The 16,546-nt window shown below is 33.4% G+C and overlaps 1 pseudogene; it reads left to right on the plus strand.

Annotated features, from left to right (window-relative positions):
* Positions 1-244: 244 nt before the first annotated feature.
* On the plus strand, positions 245-2,024 carry LOC116550636 (annotated as a pseudogene).
* Positions 2,025-16,546: the final 14,522 nt, after the last annotated feature.

Raw genomic sequence — 16,546 nt, forward strand, 5'->3', positions numbered from 1 at the left:
GTTGTGTATAAGCCTACTAGTATATGACATTTTAGCCCAAACCAGCTAAGGCAATGTATCTATACACATGGTCATGCGCGCGCGCGCGCACACACACACACACACACACACACACACACACACACACACACACACTGGTTCTGTGGCTCTCTGGCTAATACAGTGACAAAATTCAATAATGATGCAAAGTAAAAGGTCCATACAAAAAGAATCTAGTTAGGAATAGGGACTGAGATGATCGATAATGAAGAACTATGAAACTATACTGTCATTTTGCACTTTATTGTACCTTGTTATACAGCTGCAAATGAAGTTAACTGTATTTTTAGTAACTGATGTGGTAATTTCTAGGGTGTGCTACACATTCAAGTATTAGTCTCATTGCTTTCTACTCCCCCACCCCTTGTATTTGGAAGTCTTTCTTATAGAATATAAACATACCATACACACACATACACACACACTCACACACACAGGTACATATATGTATATAAACTTAAGAATGTGCATACGCACACGTACACACACACAGCTCAAAAGAATCACCACTAGATAGTGTTTGTGCCTAGAACCTGTTTCTAATATAACAAAATAGAGAAGGCTGGGTATGGGAAGGAAAGCAAGAGGAATGGAGAGCAACTGCATGAAGAGAGGAGATGGCCAATCTGGAGAATCACATCACAAGAGACCAAGATGGAATTTGGAAGAGTGAATCACCTTCTCCATCGATCCAAAAGTCCTATTCTCTAGACAAATTCCCAAATTAACAGAACTGGATTCTTGTAAGCCACCCTATAAGAGTAGGGGCCTTAATGATACTGGTGTAAATAGTAACATGAAGGGAGAAACTGCCATACTAATTCATTTGGATCCCATATGAACCACTGGAGAATTTCTTAGTGAGTGGCTGTCGTGCTAGACCCATAGATACTAGTATATACAAACCTTTCATTATAATAAAAGAGATAAGAAGTGCGCCTCTGCCTGTCTTATAGAATGGATGCCTGGCTCTAAGGGAACTTAACTCTCAAACCTAGTCTTGATATTTCTGGTTATAATGAGCTGACCCAGCAGTGCCATGTTTTAAATGCTACTCCAGAGAGATGTACTTAGCAGGTCTTCTATTACATTATTTTCACAGTGATTATATAGTCAACAGTTTAGAACTCATGAAGTTAATGAGTGGAGGGCATTCCTGACATAAAATTCTGTGTTTAACATTAACGTGATCAGATTTATTCACTGGTACTTTACACTGCTCCTGCAGTCCTACCCCCCGCTATGCACCCAGCCCTTGGGGCTCCTCATCATGCGCGCGGGGTCCCTGAGGTGGCCCGGCCTCCTGTGTCCACACAGGCCCTGCGCCTGTGCCTGTGGGGGTGGTTGTGGCTGTGGCGCGCGGCACACCGAAAGAGGCAAAGCTTTTGTTGATATGCTGAGTAATTTAATTAAAGAGGAAAGGAAAATCCAGAAGCATAAAACCCTCCCTACGATGTCTGGAGGACGGGAGCTGGAACTGAATGGAACAGAAACTAAATTAGTGCGAAAATTTGCTGGGAAAAGATCACTGTCACTTTCAACATTAACAAAGGCATCTACCGACACTTGAAGGTGAGGAGGAACCTTGGAAAGTTTAGAAAGTTGAAGAACAGGAGCTGGAATTGGCATCGACTCCCCATGTCGTGGTGGAAGTTAGAAAGAATGACAGCAAGAAGGTCCTTGTGCTGGACTGTCACATATCCAGAGGATGAGGGTGGGCCAGAGGCAGAGGTTAAGAGTGACATTTTCTCTGTCAGGGAAATTTCTTTCAGTCCAAAGGGGAGTGTGAATGAAAGAACACAAGTTATGTACTCAACACAGATTCCCTGGACTCGGCTTTATATGACCACCTAATGGATTTCCCTGTGAATGGAGGGGTGGCCAACTCTTTTGCAGATAAGTTAGTGGAGCTCAGCCCAGCCATGGAGCACCAGGGGCGCATTACTTTTCTTGAAGACCTCAGAAGTTTTGTCAAGGGCCAGTAGAGCAGACAGACCCTGAAAGCCATAGTTTTATGGCAGGCCTTGGCCAGTGGACAAATCCTACCCTGAAACCAGACACATGTGCTTTAAAATGATTACCATCCTAATACCACTGGGAAAAAATAGCAAATTTAAATTATTTATTTTGTGCTCTCATTTATTGTCATTTGTTTTTTCTGTACAAACCTATTATTTCTAGATTTTTGTATAACATGATAGACAATAAAATGCATTATCTCCCCAAAAGCAAAAATAAATGTGTTTGAAATTTTGTGACAAAATTAAAAATAATTAATTCACCAACTCAAATACTTTCTCTATTAAGCATGGTAGGTATAACTTAAATATATTCACATGTAAAACTATGTCAGTAAGCATACTTTTATATGTGTATGCACTATATAATCACTAACAGATGGCTAAAAATTAAGATACTATTAAAAATGATCATGAATGTAATACGCCTACAATATAATTACACTTAGAATCTCTATTGTGGTTACAAATCCTGAAAAATTTAGGGGATATGTGTGTATTGTGTTGTGTGTGTGTGTGTTTGTGTGTGTGTGTGTGTGTGTGTGTGTGTGTATGTAAACTGAGTCTGATTTGTAGAGAAAGTTGAATTAGTCTTATGACTTACTGTATGTTTTCTTTCCAATAAGAGCAAGCACGGTGAGAGGGCTGATAATGTATTCAATCGCTGAGTCGTTGAAGGCATTCTTTTCTTCCTCTTTTATCCTTTCCCTTTGTATTTATTGTGTGGTGAGTTAATAAAACATTACTATAATCAATGGTAAAGAATAGAGGAAAAATATAACTTGTCCATTTTCTTGACCAAAAATTATATTCATAGAACATTATATTAACATCTAAGTTTTTGGTTGAAATTAAGCTTTCTTAACATTTATTATTGCAATGTGCTTACTTGTGTTTTCTTTCAATTAATAGATATCACAGTACACAACTCGATATATTATGTAAAAATAACAAAAATAACAATGGCAACTATAATCTTCATTCTACGTGGTTAGGAAGACACAGGTATTACATGCTTATTTTGAATGTCAGCCGTTAAATGTCCAGAAATTGGAAATGTTATTAAACTAGAGGTTTTGATTGAAATTAGACACTTAGATTACTAAAAAGCATGTAACATTATTTAATATAAAAGAAAGCCAGGATTATCTGAAGCCTAAACTCTTCCACATCCTCTGTTTAATCTACTTGCTACCTTCAAAAGAACTTGAGAAATACATGATCAATTTACTTTTATCCTTCATAAATACTTTAACGCAGGGTTAACTCTTAAGCAGGAAGATATGCATTCAACGCCATCATGAATCTGAATCAGTAAAATACTCTGAGAATAGCTTTCCTGGTGAAGCAAATTAATTTCTCCAGGACAGCAGGTAATTTAGTTCATCATCTTTTCTGCCTTTCCACACGACAGTCTTCTCTCTTGAAACATTTGCATTTACCTTGCAGAAGAAAATTGCTCATCTCCAAAAACCTTTACTCAACAGATTCATCATGCATTCATATACAAGATCCATTTTGGTTTTGGATTTACACATCCTCAAAAACAAATATTTATGCCAGTATATTTCCAAACTTTCTGAATATTTTATATACTTTTTGCTCAAAACACCTGAGCAATTATCAGAATGAATCCATTATTGTACTATAAATATGCAGATATTCACTTTATTTTCAAATTGAATGAACTGTGTATTATACTTAGCTGTCAAATTTCTATTGTAGGAAACTCAATAGGGAAACCAGAAAATGCCATTAACGTACTTTAAAGAGTAAAAACAAAAATTAGTATAAAATACTCTGCTGACATTGATTCCACATAAACGACTTTAAAAGAAAATGAGCAGTAGAATATGTTCTAACAAGAGGCATAAATTGTTATTTGTTTTACTTAACACAGCCCTGCAATTCACCAGTTTATGAAGAAGTACAGTTATACTCTCAATATCAGAGTTTGATGTCATTGATTAAATAATCTGCCTGTTAACATGTAAATCAGAAGTAGGTTAAGTAACATTATAATAAAAATATTACTACGAGCACTTTAGGTAAGAAGTACAATAAAAGTTACTAAGGCTCTCTAAATATTGTAATTTAGAGAAAACATAAATGATATTTCATTTTTTTAACAATATTTTCTTTGTTATGCAATGGAAAAAAAATAAAAGAATTATATAACAACCTACTTGTGAATATAATATATTGGAAAGTAGATTGTAAGAATTTTTCACCAAAAAGATTTTATTTTTAAACTCATTGGTTGGTGCACATACATGGCACATCAACATCATGGGGAAATAGAAGAGATAAGTAGAAGGAACACATAGAAAAAGAAAGCTGGAGAACTGCTTAGAAATCATAATCAGTTTCAGATGTGACATTTGTTGTAAATGGCACTAAAACATTAAGAATTCTGTTGTAACATTATGGTTTTGTCTTCCAATTAATGACATCATTTATAAAAGATTTAAACAAAGTACTTCCATAAAAGAAGTATTTCTCTCTGACCAGACAAGTTTAAAGATTTCTGAGTTCTAGCTTCCTCTCTAAGAGAATTATGCTCTCCAACTTCGCATTTGAGTATCCACCATTTGCAAATTGTATATAAGCTGTATTTTCACTTACGTATTGAAGGAAAGATAGATACACTTTTGTTCCTAGTTATAATGTAATAATTATTTCTATGCTATTCTAAAATATAAACCACTCAGTAGCTTCATCTTCCCTCTGCTTTTTACATATCAAATCAAATGCCACTTCTTTTTGCTTTGTTCCAAAGCAGTTTTTTAATTTTATGTTACCACAAAAATCACATTATGAAACAAGCCTAGGGTACACATAGTATGTATGTTACAGTGTGGGGGACGACTGGAATTCCAGTGAATTAGAGTATAGGAAAGACACAGCAGATACAGGAGAGTAGAAAAAGAGGTGAATTTTCTCAAGCAAATTTTAAGGACTCAATTCATCCAGAAAATCTGAAAATCAGATGTCTCCCAGAATTGTCTGCTTAAAGGAAGATTGTTGGGATTCACTCAGGCTGGCTGGCAAAATATTAAGGGAAATATTAGGGAAGTTGTAAGATTACAGTCTCAAACCTTTTGGAAGGCCAAAAGGATTTTATTAAATTATGGAATGGGCTGAAGGCAGCTAGTTCTATACATTACAACATTAAGTCACAGGGTGTAGACCACGGATAATAAAAGCTTCCCCAGTTAAGTCTGTTTACCCCACATTCCTTTGCCCCTACTCCAATTTGTTTACTCATGTAAATTTTGCACTGAATATCCCTCTCAGGGGGAGGTCAAAGGAGAATTACCCAATAATGGTGTTTACTTTGGGCCCTGGAACTAAAACTTTTTATCATTCGTAAAACCACTCTTTTAACCATGTTAATTATCCACAAGCATGTTGACTTAGAACCTCTGTTTTTAAAATCTGTATTAAATAAATCTGAGGAGAGCAGCCAGTGGTGGTTGGTTAGCTGCAATTGCCCTCTGAAAGAAGACGATGACCATCCCTAGCCAGCTCGAATCCCTGTACTCCAGGGTGTGAGGGTATTCATTCATCCATCGCTGAGGTTGAATGTCAGGGTCTGCAGGATACACCTCTGCAGGTGGTGATCAACATCTCAGAAGACAATTTGAGACATTTGTCCCTGGGTTCCTGTTCTCCTTTGGTTCTTGTGGGGAAAGAGATAAGCTAAGAACTCAGTTCTGCTTTTTAACTACACTTCTCTGTATGTTTGTCAAGAACCCGCTGCAGAGAACAGAAAAATGGACATCATACATTCAAATTGTTATGCTGAAAACAGGTGTGCTCGGAGATGGGATGCTGAAAAATGAAACAATCTGCCACATATAGCCCTGCTTTTCATAGGAGTCTGTAAAAAATAACAGACAACACCATCACTTCTTGCTCCTTCCCTATCCATTTATTAAATATGCCTCACACATTATTTAAGACATATCATGAAATCAGGGTTTAGGATGAAAGAGGTCTTACCATCTAACCTTAGGGTAAGCTCATTTTATTACTTTATGCATAGGAGAAAGAGACAGAGACAGTGGCTGAGATTAATAGGGCATGTTGTACTTTCTAAAAAATTGTTTTAAATATGAATTAAAACTTTATAAAGTCGGCTTTAGGAGGGGAATTTCTGGCATTTCTAAATGAGAAAGATAGCACATTTTTGGTTGTTGTTTTAGAGACTCAAGACAAATATTTCTCCTGCCCATCAGTTAATTGTCTCTTTGACCTATTCAAATACTTAAGGACTGTTCATAAGAAAAGGTGTTTTTAAGAATTCATATCACCATAAGTCTAATCAAATATTTTGCAAATAATTATGACAGACTCATATTTAACTTCTGTTTTTATTTTTTTAGTATTGTTTTATCATATATATATATATATGTAAAGAAACACATGAAAGACATGGGTAATTTATATGTAAGTATTCACAAATCAATATACCTGGTAAATTAAATATAAAGACTGAAATTGATTTAGGCTGAAAGGAGTCTTGGTAATTTTTTTTTTTAATTTCCAAATTACTAAGTACTAATGTAGCATATATTATGAAAATATAAATGCTTTCAGTTGGTGAAGTGGAAGTATATTTTAATGTCATTATGAATAAACCATATGTGAACATCCTAATACATAATCTAGAGATTTATTTAGTTCTGTTGAGAATATACCTGTGAGTGAAATGGTTAGGTCATGAAATGAGAACATGATCAATTTTAGAAGATGGTAACCCTCTAGTTTGAATGTTTGTTTTCTCCAGAACTCATGTTGACATTTAACTGCCCTTGTGACAGTAATAGGCAGGTGGGACATTTAAGAGGTGATTAGGCCATGAGGGATCCACCCTCATAAATGGATTAACGTCACAATAAAAAGCACTTTCAGGAGTGAGTTGACAAAACTCCATGTGTGAGTTTTTATAGGTGCATAACTTTTTTTAGCAATCTTTTATTTTTATTGTACTTTAGGTTCTGGGGTACATGTGCAGATCATACAGGACTGTTGAATAGGTCCATACATGGCAAGGTGGTTTGCTGCCTCCATCCCCCGGGCACCTATATCTGGCATTTCTCCCCATGTTATCCCTCCCCACCCTCCCCACTCCTCGCTGTGCCTCCCCTAGCTCCCCCAGCAGACCCCAGTGTGTGATGCTCCCCTCCCTGTGTCCATGTATTTTCATTGTTCAACACTCACCTATGAGTGAGAACATGCAGTGTTTGATTTTCTATTCTTGTGTCAGTTTGCTGAGAATGATGGTTTACAGATTCATCCATGTCCCTACAAAGGACATGAACTCATCGTTTTTTTATGGCTGCATAGTATTCCACGGTGTATATGTGCCACATTTTCCTTGTCCAGTCTATCGTTGATGGGCATTTGGGTTGGTCTTTTTAACTCATTAGAGTGACTATTAAAGAGTGTAATTGCTGGATCATTTCATCAGAGTGTTTCATTTTTTAGAAAACTGCTAACCTGTCTTCCAAAGTAGCCGTACCATTTTCAATCCCAGCAGCAATGAGTGAGTCTTCCTGTTGATTCACATCATCAACAGCATTGACTATTCTCAATGTTTTTGATTTGATGTGAGATATTTTTGATGGTATTTTAAATTATATATAATTACATTTTCTAGTAGTTGCTATTACTATAATAAAAATCATTTGACTTTTGTATCTGGCCTTTTGCCTAGCACCCTTACTAAATTCATTTCTTAATTCAGTTAATTTACCTTTTGAATTAAACTTCATATACAATTGCCATAGTTAGAATGTTTCTATCCCTTACCCCCAAATTCATATGTTGAAATCTAATCCCCAATGCAATGGTATTAAGAGGTGAGGCTTTTGGGAGATAATCAGATCATGAAGGTTGCATCTTCATGAAAAAAATTAGTGTTCTTATAAAAGAGCCCAAGGAAACTTGATTATCATTCTGACATTTGAGGTCACAGCTACAAGTTACCATTAAGGAAGCACAGAGCAAGTCCTGACCAGTCAGCAAATTGGCTGGCATTTTGACCTGGGACTTCCCAGTCTCTAGAACTGTAAGCAATAAATTTCTGTTGTTTACAAAACACCCAGTCTAATGTATTTTGTTATAGCAGCCTGATTGGATAAAGACAACAATGATGACACCTGTGTATAAGTTTTATTTTTTCATTTGTTTTTAAAAATTATTTCCTTTCCTGATTTTTAGAACTACTGGGGCTATGTTAGATTAAAAAAAAAAAAAGTGATATAGTATATGTTTATCATGTCCAATCTTAGAAAACAAGCTTTCAATATAGCACTAGTCAATATAAGGTTTGTGATATACTATTTGTAGAAATTCTTCATCAGATTTAAGAATCACGATTTTTTTAGTGTGCTAAGAGAATTGGCATACACAGATGTTGAATTTTATCAATTTTTTAATATTATTTCACACCTAGTAAAAATTATCAGATGATTTTGTGTTCTATATTGCTAATATTTATTGTACTTCTGTTAAAAATTGCTAAATTCAACCTAGCCATAAAATAAACCTTTCCATTATATATTATCTTTTTACATATTACTGATTTCAAATTGTTAATATTGCTTAACATATTTGATTTTATATTCATGGCAGAGTGAATTCATATTCATTTCTATTCATGAAGACTATATTCACAAAATAGATATAAGTTTACTTTCTATTGTCTTTGTAAGGTTTTAGTATTAGTAATATGCTAGCCTCATACAATTTCTTGAAAATGTTCCCTTTTCTCCTTTCTCTAAAACAGTTTCTACAAAATTGACATTAGTTCTTCCTTAAGATATTATAGCAATTCACAAGTGAATTTTTAAGACAATATTATAAGGTATTGAATCAATATATTTTCTGAATATAGGACTATTTATGTTTCTGTATCTTTTTGAATTCGTTTTGAAAATCCTGTTTTTCAAAAAATTCACCTGTTTCATTTAACTTAAAAATTATTGACATAAAATTGTTTTCTTCTGATAACCATTTTATTTTCTAACTGATAAAAGAATTTCGTTTTTAATTTTTGCTAAGTATAACTCATAACTTTTATTATAAATTTTAACAAACATCCTAGAGATATGAGTGTTTTATTAATCTTTTAAAAAGCAACTTTTAGTTCTGTTTGGTTTCATTGTTTTTTGGCTCACACCTTTACTATTTCCTTTTTGCAACTTTCGTATGTGTAGGAGTGAGGCGTGTTTTACTTCTTAAGCTATTGATTGTTAGTCTCTGTTTCTAATAAGTGCATTTTTACTAGAAATTTTTTAATAAAATTGCTGTTGCTGCATCTACAAGTTTCTGTCATACATTCATTATAATTCTGGCCAAAATAAATTCAGATTTAGATTTGTTCTTTAATTCATAGGTTATAATATTTGTATATAAGTGTATTCCTAAATGTCTAAATATGTGTGGTTAGAGTTTTATTGTTATTTTTAAAATTTCTAGTTTAATTCTGCTGTGCAGAGAAAACACACATGCAATAACATTATTTAAAATGTTGTTAAGATTTGACTTGTGGCCTATTGGTTTTAAATTTTGATCAGATATTTTCTATTTTGTTGAATGTTTCACATGAAATTAAAATATCCCACTGTGTCTCTTATGTTTTATACATGAAGATAAGGTTTGGTTTTTCAAATATATTTTCAGCTCTCTTATTCTTCTAGTGACTGAGTTTAATTTTTTAATAATTTACTAAGAGAGGGGTTCTTAAAATCTGCAATATAATTATAGATTTGTCACTTCTAGTACAGTTGTCACTTTTTATGTACAGAGTATATAAAAATGTAGTATTTTTTCTTCCTGAAAGTTAACATTTATCATTATAAAATATTGTTTTTATCTCTGGTAGTAAATCTTTTCTAATCTTTTATTTTATGTTTTATTCATTAAGTATATTATTGTTTTAGTTTGTGCTAACATAGTACATCTTTTTATCATCATTATCCTTTGAATGTTCTGAATGCTTATACTTAAAATGCATATCTTCTAAACATTATATAATTATCATTGCAATCATGTTTCTCAGTGAGAGGATTGATATAATAGTGTAATATCCCCTGCTCATCAAGTTCAGAACCAGAAGTGTGTGAGGGTCTATTTATATATTCACCTTATATGCTCCACTCTCAGTTTCTATCGCAGTATGTGGCACATGTAATTCTTCAATTAAGATTAGTTTAATGAAACATTGTAGAAACTACTTTAATAATTGTGATCCTTGAAAACCACATGTAAATGGCAAACATGGAAAATTCTAAATTTATGATTATTTCTAAGAACTATCTGAAATATAGAGTGAATTCATTTAAATAACTAAGTTTGATACCCTTAACTCTTGACTGTCGTGGAGAGTCTGATCATAAGGTAGGTAAGACCATTCATAATTATAACACTATGTAGAAATAAATACACTTATAGACATAACAAAGAATACTCTGTAACTTCTGAGGAGGAACATTTTTAATCACACTGTACCAGAGAGTTTGAGAAAGCTTCCTTGAGGTCAAACCTTGCTTAAGACCTGAAGGCAAATTAAAAATTCAAGTAAAGAATACCGAAAAGGTCATTGCAGACAAGAGGAATGTCACGTGTGAAGGCCCAGAGGTATGAAAGTAAATCTAACACTTGACAAAGGTGCATTCAAAGGTAACTAAATGCTAGGGGCATAATTGATCCCATTAAATATTAGTCAAATAAAGAAATAATAAAAGTATAAACCTTTGACATTTATGAATTCCATAGTAATCAACCCTTCATATGAATAGCCTCAAGAATGGCTCTGATAAATTATGAAAGCTACCAGGATATAGAGAAAGATAAGAATCATCGAGGAGTATAATATGAGAAAGAGAAAGACTATTATGCTTCCTTCAAATTATTTACTCCTCCTACTCTTTGGAACTGTATACTGCAATGAGATCAATCATTCTTCTGCTAAATACATGAAGTATTTTCTTACCTAAAGAAGTCTCACATTTATTTGTGAGTAGGTAAAATATGATATACTTATTAGTAATAAAGTGTTTTAATTAAAAATTTTATTTACTTTTTTGAAATGGAAAATTTGTGTCTGTGTGTGTGTGTTTTATAAATGCAATGCAGATAAAAAGGTTTTTCCACGCAGAAAATGTTTTTCACTTAAGAATAATATATAGTCATATGTCACTTCACAATGGGGGTATATTCTGAGAAATGCATAATTAAGTGATTTCATAACTTTGCAAATATCATACAGTATCCTTTTGCAAACCTAGATGGTATAGCCTACAACACACCTAGGCTACATGACATAGTCCGTTGCTCCTGGCTACAAATTGATCAGCATGGCACTGTACTGAATACAGGAGGCTAATGTAATGCAATGGTATTTGTATACATAAAACATATAAACACAAACATGACACAGTAAAAATGTAGTCTAAATGGTAAAAAATGAAAAATTGTGTACCCGTTCAAGGCACTTACCACGAATGAAACTTGAAAGAATGGAGGTTGCAGGAGTTGTCCCGCGTGAGTCAATGAGTGGGTTTGAGTGAATGTAAAGGCCCAGAACATTAGCGTACACTACTGTAGACTTCATAAACACTATACACTTGGGCTACACTGAATTTATTTTACAAAATTTATTTCTTCAATAATAAATTAGTCTTAACCTACCATAGCTATTTTTTACTTTATGTACATTTAATTTTTTAAACTTTTAATACTTAATAACATTTAACTTACAACACAAATGTATTGTACAGTGGTGCAAAAAATATTTTCTTTCTTTATATCTTCATAAGCTTTTTTCAATTTTTAATTTTTACTTTTTAAAATATACTTTAAGTTCTGGGGTACATGTGCAGAAAACACAGGTTTGTTGCATAGCTATACATGTGCCATGGAGGTTTGCTGCATCCATCACTCTGTCATCTACATTAGGTATTTCTCCTAATGCTATCCGGCCCCTAGTCCCCTGCCCCCGATAGGCCCCAGTGTGTGATGTTCCCCTCCTTGTGTCCACGTGTTCTCATTGTTCAACATCCACTTATAAGTGACAACATGTTGTGTTTGGTTTTCTGTTGTTGTGTTAGTTTGCTGAGAATGATGATTTCCAGCTTCAACCATGTCCCTGCAAAGGACACAAACTCATCCTTTTTTATGGCTGAATAGTATTCCATGGTATATATATGCCACATATTCTTTATCCAGTCTGTCATTGATGGGCATTTGCTTTGGTTCCAAGTCATTGCTATTGTAAACAGTGCCACAATAAACATACATGTGCATGTGTCTTTGTAATAGAACAATTTAAAATCCTTTGGGTATATACCCAGTAATGGATGGCTGGGTCAAATGGTATTTCTGGTTCTAGATCCTTGAGGAATGGCCACACTGCCTTCCACGATGGTTGAACCAATTTACAAATTGTTACTTTTTGAAGTTATTTTGTTCAAAATTACAACACACATACACACATTAGCTTAGGACTACCCAAGGTCAGAATCATCAATATTACTGCCTTCTACCTCCATATCTTGTTTCACTAAAAGTCTTCAGGGACAATAATAGGCACACAGATGTCATCTCGATCTGTAACAATGTCTTCTGAGACGCCACTTGAAGTACCTGTCTGAGGCTATTTCACAGTTAACTTTTTTTTAATAAGTAGGAAGAGTACACTCTAAAAGAAAGATACAACGTCTAGTAAAGCAAACACATAAAGCAGTAATACAGCTTATTATTTAGTATTATGCCATGTATATAATTGTATCTTATACAACTAGTAGTGCAGATTTATTTACACCAGCATCAACACAGACACCTGAATAATGCATTGCACTGTGATGTTACAGTAGCTACAGAGTCACCATGCTATAGAAATGTTTTTGCTCCTTTACAGTCTTATGAGATCACCATCCTATAGGTGGTCCATTGTTGACCACAATGTCATCATAACACACACGACTGTATATAATGTAAATTCATTTTTATTTTTTGGTATATAGATGCTCAAGTGTTTTTGAAAGATTTGTTTAAAACTCTACATTTTATTTCACTGTATTGCCTATGCATGTTGTGAAAAATACCTTATTGAAAACTGGCAAAAGTGAGCACAAGATTAGTTAAACATAGGAAAAACATAGTATAAACATGATATTGTGAACTTAGGGGACCACCATCATGCATGCAGTCCTCCAGCGACTGAAACGTCCTTAGGTCATTTCTCTATTCACAATGCCTTGCCAAAGAGTAGGCACTTACTAAATTGTACTTAAATAGATGCAAACCTACCTCAAGGGAATGGTCATACTCATCACTTTGTCAAGAATGTTTAGGTTACATTGTCGGCATCAAGAAGTTATTATTCATTTAAGTGGATTGAATGTCAGATTGACGAATACAAACTCTTCAGACCTTATCAACAGCATCAGGCTTCTGAATATAAAGTTTGGGTAACATCTTATATTACTTGGTAAAATCTAGACAATGAATTGTTATAAATTTTAAAAATGATGTTTAAAGAAACATAATATCTAAAGAAGGTGATGCCTGTTCAGTATTCAAAAGCAGCATGTAGGAACTTAGAGACCGAGAATGAGAAACAGAACCTGGTAACTGTCAGCTTAAGCCTGTGATTCAAAACTAGTTTTAAATAATTAGAATTGCCTTATAAGTACAGCACAGGGTGTCTAAGGAGTAATAAAAAAGAAGTAAGTTTAATCGCCAATATGTTACAAATGGGTATCATTTTACTTCTTTAAAATGTTGCCCTATTTTAACACCCTTTTCTAATTAAAAGGCACGTTTTAAGAGCTTAATTGTTGATAGTCTTCACCCTTTTATTTTCAATTATTGATATACACAAGCCTGAAAATACATTGCTCAGGGCACATGATGCCCCAAATGAATTCAGTGGCTAATTTTCTAAGATAAGGACCACTGTGCAGATCCATTACAATCAAAAGGTGGACTGCTGAAGACTTTTAGCTATCGCCAGTTGTTCAAAGTCAGACTATGCTTCACAGGCGAAGAAGAACGAAGTCGCACAAATCAGACACTTTCTTAAATGGTCCCACGGTATTTTGCCCTATTTTGTGCTACAGTATTTTGTAAGAGATATGCTTAATTTCTTATCTGATATTTTGAATCTTTAAAATTACACAAAATGTATATATGTCATAAAAGGAACAGGTAATAGTCACAGAGATTTTATTGTGCAGTTAGTAGCTATAAAAGTAAACAACTGGAATGATGACTAGTTAATTTTGTTGATCTGATTCTTTAACATCCAGTGGTATAGTATTTTGTACTATAAATTACCTTGATATTGCTCCATCTATGATCAGAGTTATACCTAAGAGAAAATTATTGTTCCTTTGAAAATGGGAGCTTATCAGATTATTGTTTTGTCTTTCAAAGACACATGCATTTTATTTTTTAAAAAGCTTAGCTTTTTAACTTTTTAAACTCCAGATAAAGCTGGATTTGGATACTTTCCTATATTTCTGTGTTAAGAAGTAATTATAATGTAAATATATTATTATTAAAATAATGTTAATATGATAAATGATACCTTCATTTTTTTAAAGCATTTGAAATAGCATTTTCTTCTTCCTATGGTTGGATTTTAAAGTACTAAATTAACAAAATTAACTAATCATTATACCATTCCTTCAGTTTCATAGCTACTAACTGCATAATAAAACCTCTATGGCCATTAACTCATTGTTTTATGCCAAAAATATTCCTGTAATTTTACTTTCTTTAAGGGTTTAAAATATGAGACAAAAAATTAAAAATCGTAACTTTTGCATAAGAAAATCAGCTTAATTTTAAAATATTTGCATTCTAGACTTTTTTTTTTACTAAAAGTCCGTTGATGTTCTAAAACTCTTGAAGTCAGCATTCATCAAAGTGTGCCGAGTATCTAGAGACAGAGAAGCAGTCTAGTCACGTAGATCAATTTTCTCTACTCTTCTTGCATTGCTGGCTTTATTTAGTGCAATAATAAAATAAAGGATTTGGACTTCCAAAGTAAGGCTTAATACATAACAATAAAATGTTTTTAAATGGATAGTTAGTAAATTACAGAATGTCAAGTTAAATAAATGTATGAGACATTTTGTATTTTCAATTGAACAACATATCTCTGTCCTGCAAGTAATATTTAAAAAGTTCTTATAAAACCATCAAGTAGTTGATGAGTGAAATATTTTCGGAGCATATCTAATGAGAGAAGAAATTGAAAACAAAGAAAATCATTTGAAGTGTCACTTTGAGGAACTCACTTTAGAGTTTTGCTTTTATTTTTATTTTGCTTGTAAAAGAAAAATATTGAAAAAAAATCTATGCTCATTCTCTTCAATGTCTAAGTAGCACAGATCACCAACTTAATTTCAGATCATGAATTGGTTCAGATTTTGTATCTACGGAAGGGTTCCGTATGTATTGGTTTCAGAAGAAACAGTACCTAAATATCTCAATTAATTACGTGTAATCCTTATTAATTGTGATAGCTAATATGTATTAAAATTATTTATGGCACAGGCGTTGTACTAGGTATTTTCCTGAATTTCTCCTTTGGGCCTCAAAAAATTCCATTAAGTAAGAATTAGATTATTCTTATGATACTGACAATGAAACTAAACTGTAGAAAACCTAAGTAACTATGAAAATGGAATTCTAAAGTTGAATTTATTTTACAAAAGAAGAGCAACTACAGTCATTATGCAAATCGTATGTTAACTTTATAAATGTATACTTCGCCATATGTAACTATTCTCATCTGTCCCTCTAAGAGAAATTGTCCAGATTCTAATACCTTAAACAAGGTTCAGAACAAAGCACTTACCATCTCTGGGATATATGGTAAATAGTATAGAACAGGTTAACAAGCAAAACCTGAGGAAACCTGCAAAATGAATAAAAATGAATACCAAATAAGTTTCAATAACCTAATTTCTGTTAGTCTCTGAATTCAAGTATTGTCCAAACTGATAATAAAAATAACTATTGTCCATTTGAGTTATTTTCTGTTCTGTGAAATCAGAAGGAAAGGAGATCAAGAAAGAGGATCCAGAAACAAGGCTGCAAACATTAGAGGACTTAATGAGCTGGTTGAGGCATCCCAGGTGAACAGCAGGTTCTAAGGATCTCCCAGTAACAAATCAGTTTGTGTTGCTGATAGACTTAATAAAGTTTTTGCTGGTAATTAGTCAGGATCTAGATAGTGAAGGTGAATACATAGAGGGCATTTCTGCTGGTGATTAAAAGTATTTGTATGGAGGGAAAATTAAGAATGAGAGTTTTAAATTTCACTAAGTAATTTAAAGCAGGAATTAGACCAGTTCAGTTTTGTATGCTCTATCCGTAATAGATTAGGAAATACTATTTGAATTAAACCAGTTCATATATATATATATGCTTTTAAAACATGGCTTAAGATGTAGTGTGCACAC

This window comes from Sapajus apella, unplaced genomic scaffold (genome assembly GCF_009761245.1).
Source record: "Sapajus apella isolate SASKATOON/1434 unplaced genomic scaffold, GSC_monkey_1.0 scaffold8, whole genome shotgun sequence".
Lineage (NCBI taxonomy): Eukaryota > Metazoa > Chordata > Mammalia > Primates > Cebidae > Sapajus > Sapajus apella.